Genomic DNA, 6,378 nt, shown 5'->3' with positions numbered 1-6,378 from the left:
AGCTAATATATTCTTAGTTTTATATATTAAGAAGAGAAAGATCTTAAATTAATCTCTTATATCTTCACGTTGATTAAATCCGAGTGTTGTTTATAATCGACTCTATAAATTTAATGGCTGAAAAATAATATATACAAATATGAGACTTACATAATTTATCTACTTTCACTCATAAATTAAATATGAAAGAAAAACCACACCTTTACTTCGTTAACTTAATAAATAAGAATCTAAAGGTAATGAGTTTAGATAAATTTAAAAATAAATAAATAAACTCTTAAATAATATTCTATAAAATTTATGCTTAAAGTATGAAAGGTAATATCAAATATACAAGTTAGTCATTTAAAACTAATGTTATTTTTATGTGGTCAATAATTGAATCTTGTAATTTAAATTTTTTATAATTTCTTAATATTAAAAATTTTTATTATAAATTTAATAGTTGTTCTAAATATTTAGATGAACTAATCTAATTAAAAACTATAACATTATGTAACATTAGAAGTATTTACAAATATAATGAGTGTCACGACCCCACCCGTGGGCCCGTGACCGGCACTAGGGAATGGGTAGGTTTAAGGCCACCGAAACCCGTAGTAAGCCTGACACTCACTGATTTAAACAAATCTATCTCAAATTAATATTATTAAAACCACAAATTATCTTAATAGTTACATTCTACATAAATACTTCGGTCTGCCAGAAAAACTAGGCGAGACCTGAAGCTCAGAAAATTTACAACTGATACATTTACTATTACTACTGCGGAGAATCTAAGATTTACCAATTTACATACCAAATCAAATACATCACCCGATGATGAAGGAGTCGGGTTCTTGAATAAGAGTCGCGGAGAACTACTTGATCACGAATCTGAAAAACATAAATGGAGACCGATGTCGAGTGAGTTAAAATCAAATAATCTAGGGACTATTGCTTCTTCTCGGAAAACATAGATTATTCAAATCAGATATCAAACCATACTATAATCATACCCTACTATTTCCTTCACATAAAATATTAATCATTCGAATCAAAATATCAACCATGCACGTAAATACAATCCATATTATAATCATACCATAATAAATAAATAAATAAATAAATAAATAAATAAAAATATATTTTTACTTTTACGGGACGAGTGGCTCGGTAGAACCCTAAACCCCAAAATCTAGTAGCCATTCGGCTCTCTTAATCCAATAAGATCGCCCCGAGAGCAATGCTCGACCAGGGACCTTACCTCCAATCCGGTCACTTAAGTATCCAAATAAGAAATCTAGTAGCCATTCGGCTCTCTTAATCCAATAAGACTGGCGCCCCCGAGAGCAATGCTCGACCAGGGACCTTACCTCCGTCTGGTCACTTAAGTATCCAAATAAGCCCGAGAGCAATGCTCGACCGGGGACCTTACCTCGGCGAATTTACACAAATCAGCCCGAGAGCCATGCTCGACCAGGGCAAACCCATGAAAATCTTATTACATGTCCATGATCATTACTCGGTGGCATGTTCTACAAGCCACGTTTTCCAAGACACAATCATCACATATAATAAATATCATTATCTGATGAACTCAACCAACACATATCGAAATAAAGATTAAAGATTTAAGGTAAAACAACGTGCAATTTGTGAGGGGAAAAATAATAACGTTTATCTTATTATAACATACTAATAATAATATTTGTATTATTTCAAATATTAATAATCAAGTGAAATCATTTATCTTGCGATACTAATAATCATATTAAGCACAAATTCTAAATAGCATATTAAAATCAGACTAGCAATAGCGCAAAGATTAAATGACTTTAACTCACAGGATTGGGCGACCTCCTAGCTCTTCTCCGGTGCCTCGGTTGGAGCGAGCCGAACAGACAGATCATCTAATCACGGAAAACAATTTATCAAAACGCTGAAACAATTACAATAGATCCTAGGTCTAGATTCCTAGGACTGACTGTCTAAGAATCTCGACTCAGGAACTACCGAAAATTCGGCAGAACCTCCCTTACAACACGAACATTACCCCCCGTAAAAACGGGTTCAGGACCTGCCAGAAAAATACTCCAAATGTCCAACAATTTAAACAACGGGAGTCGGGTCCCCAAACTTCACTATTTCCTGACTCCGCCACACAGCACAAAATACGACTATGGCAGGCCAACTGACAGACAAATATTTTTGACTCACAAAATCATCAAATACTCAATATAATCCAATAGACACAAATTTAAAATCAAGGATTTTTAAGATCAACGGCCAGAGAAAATTACCGAGACGCTCGGTCGACTTGCCTCCGGCCGCCGGAGTCCGATCAACGATTTGGACACACCATCGGACTCACAACGACGCGCTGACAACGATCCCCGCTTCCGATTTTCCGATCTGACACCCGATCATCCGGAGAGATTTGCGGACGATCTCGACCGTCGATTCGCAAACGAAGCCCGATCGCCACCAAACCGGTGCCATCGCGAAGCTTGAGCTGAGGAGAGTCGGGATACGTCCTCCGATCGTCCATCCTCCCCCGAATCTCGCCGAAAAAAATGGCCACCATTTTCTCTCCACCGGATCTTCCGTCTCCCGGCCACCACAGGCGTCGGCCGCTAAAAGAAAGCTCTCGCCGTAGAGAGCCGATCGCCACCCGACTCGGCCGCCAACAGCCGGAACACGCTGGAAGCCGGCCGCCTTTCTTCTTCGCCGTGCGCTGCCAAGACGCCACTCCGTCGCCGGCGCTCCACGCCCGACCACCACCACGCCTGCGGCGTCCCTCACTCTCTTCCCGGCCGCACTCTCTCTCTCTCCTCCTTTCTTCTTCCCCGATTTCTTTCCCTTCAATATTGACATTTGACCCCTGAACTTTTCCTTATTGCAATTTGGTCCCTCAACTTTCTTAATTACTTACAATTTCATCCTGCAGAATTCCAATTTGACCCCCAAACTTTTTTTTAGCCTTTCAATTAAGCCCTTAACTAATTAATTTGGGCCAAATCCGAATTATTGAAAATACACAATTACAAAAATACCCCTGACCGACATATTTATTTACGAAAATACCAAACTCACAAATTTCCATTAAACCCTCACAAAAATAAAATTATACTTTTAATCCTTATTCCAAAATAAATTTCCAATTTAGTCCTAACACACAATTAAATTAAATAATCAAATTCCAACTTAAAATTTAATACTACTAATCAATTATAATACCAATTTTCTCAAAATTCTTTTATAAAAACATCCCTTACAATTTCTATCATAATTTTCCAATATATAATTTTATTTATATAAATATGCATTTGGGAAAATTTGAATAACCAAAATATAATCATTTCTCAAATAGTTTACTTGAATAAAAATAAGCTAAAATTAACTTAAATAAAAACTCACTATTAAATATATAAAAAAAAAATTCCGGGTGTTACAATGAGTATATATATAAAAGTGCGAAAAAGAGAAATATAAAATTACTAAAAGGGCTTCATTAATTGTATAATCTAGTTAATTTAGTTATTTATTAATTAAATTAATTAATAGATTGTATTAATAATTCATCAACTACAAGTCTAACTCTAAAACTCTGACTCTATTAGAATTTTTCAAAAAGAAAATATGAAGTCTAAAAAAAAGTATATTTCAAAAATTAGATGCATTTTCTTTACTAATTATTTTTTTATTTAATATTTATTAATAATTAAAAATTTTCTAACATATTTTATAATATTTTATAATAATGAGTTTAAGTATAATTTTTTTTATATTTGAATTAATGCGTATAAGACTTACATGAGAAAAGATATATATAATAAATTAATAATAACAAATCAAATTACTAAAATTTACATGCAATATACATGAATAAAAAAACTAGTATATATAAAAGCAAAGAAAGGTCAAACAAATGTACTAAAACACCCTTTTATATTATTACATGAAATTTATTAATATAATCTTTTATTAATTGAGTTACTAATTAATTAATTATTAAGTGTAAAAGTGCGAAAAGGGGGAGACGCATATTTACTAAACGACCTTTAGTAAAAATTACCAAATTTTTTTTACTATTATTTAGTTTATTCGGGTCAGTTTGGTCATTAAATAATTAAATCAATTAATAATTAATAATTATATTTGTTAGAATTGATCCAACAAGCAATGGTGCGGTAGGATTATTGGATACTTCCAAATATTAATAGCATGCCAATAAGTGCTTGCAAATTCTAATTAAAACTTAAAGTTGGTAATAGATTTTATTTGGAACACTTTGTTTGAGTAATTGATATTTGCTAAACAATTATGGATTTTTTAAAATTTAGTAATTGTTTTATTTTATGAATAATACCAGATTTAATTTTCTTAATTTTGTGTGACAAATTTGTTAGGAACATCTTATTAAGATTTTACTAAGAATTTTTATGGGTCAAATTAGTAATTTATTAATTATTAAGTGAAAGTTTTATTAATCAAACCTAACTTAAAAAATATTTTTTTTTTTTAATAATGACACGCAAAACTATAGTATGTACGTACTAATAAGGTATTATCTATGTGAAAGAAAATCCTACTTATACTTAAAAATCTTGAATCATAAAAAATATCTACTTTATTTTATTTATTCTATTTTTTAGGGATAAGTATATAAAAGTACCTTGTGGTTTTAGTATGACGTTTTGAATTGTTAAGCTCTAAAATCATATTATCAAACACGAAAAATATGATAATTATGACTTATCGAAATTGACAGCTAAATCATTGCGAATTGAAACTTTATGAGATATTACAAACACTTAAAAATAATATTTAATCAAAATAAAATAAGTAATTTTTGTATACATTTTTAATTAAAATAATATACTTTCACAATATTTTTGAATCTTGACTTTTTGTAATAGTATATTAAATTACTTTAGCAATCTATAAAAATAATTAGTATGAATTTTATGAGGTATAAATAGATTAATTTGTAGATGAATTTATTAAAATTTAAGAATTTTGTTATTTTTTAAACACTAAAAATGTTAGTGATGATAAATTTTACAATATATATAATATTTTATATTGTAAGTAATAACGAGTCAAATACCTAATATTCATATGGAACGCAAGTAAATAAAAGATATTACTTTCTTTGTCACAAAAATATAGTCTTATTTTTAATTTATACATAGAATATAATTTCATTAAATTTATTAATAAAATTAGAATATTAATTTCTTCTTTAAAAAAAATGAAAATGTCAATAATTGAAAGCTAAAAGATTATTAAAGTAAAAGAGACAATTGTTATTTTTAATTTTTAATAATTATAAGCCTCACATGATATAAATATGAATTTTACACGAGTTAATTGATTATATTTTTATATTTTAATCAACTAACTAATTTAATTGAAATATATCATTCTTTAACATAACTGTAATTAATTTTATCTTTATGATATTTTGATTAATTTGATTGTGATAAATTGGAATAGTTGTAAGGATGAAAGCTATTTTCTCTTGTTAAAGGATTTTGTGAGTATAAGATTTGATGATAAATAACTACCAATGGCTAAATATAATGCTATATTCAATTGCTTATTCACTAGAAAAGAAGTACAAAAATATATATCCTATGATCAGTGCCTTTGCACTCAGAGTACTGTGATTTTTTTTTTTTTTATGATAAAGAAATACCTGTGAATTAGTTTTTTTATATTTTTACTATTTATAAATTAATATTTTTATATCTTTATAATTTAATATTAGTATAATATTTATTTTCAATAATAAAATTATTTTATAAGTGATTTACTATCAAATCAACTATTATGATACTCCTAAAAATATTATGATTTTTTTTAAAAATTATTTCTTTTTATTCCTAACAAAATTAAAAAATATATTATTAATTTTATTTAACATGAACTCAATATGGTTAGTTGTATGCTAAATCACTTAATAAGTAATTTTGTTATTGAAAATAGTATTATATTAATATTAAATTATAAAAATCTAAAGACATTAGTTTGTAAGGTAGCAAAAATATAAGGAAACTAAATTACAGAATACTTCTTTGTCACAAAAAAATCACAATCTCTTACGTGCAAAAACGCTAAACCACATTATGCTCCTTAAATTAATTTATTATTTTTAATTTTTTATTCCTTTATCATTGTAATTTTTCCATTTCACTGTATTAATGTTGTCTTTTTTTTTAATGTACATTAGAACCTCTATAAAATAATAACCTTGGAACTAGAAAAAATTATTATCTTATAGAGGTTATTATTTTATTGATAAATTAATATTTTATTAATTTATCGATAAATTAATATTTATTGTTTTAGAAAATAGTTAATATTTTATACATAATTTTTTTATTAAACTCA

Source organism: Ricinus communis, chromosome 3 (assembly GCF_019578655.1).
Source record: "Ricinus communis isolate WT05 ecotype wild-type chromosome 3, ASM1957865v1, whole genome shotgun sequence".
Classification (NCBI taxonomy): domain Eukaryota; kingdom Viridiplantae; phylum Streptophyta; class Magnoliopsida; order Malpighiales; family Euphorbiaceae; genus Ricinus; species Ricinus communis.
The sequence above is the reverse complement of the archived record's forward strand: the minus strand, read 5'-3'. Positions refer to the sequence as shown.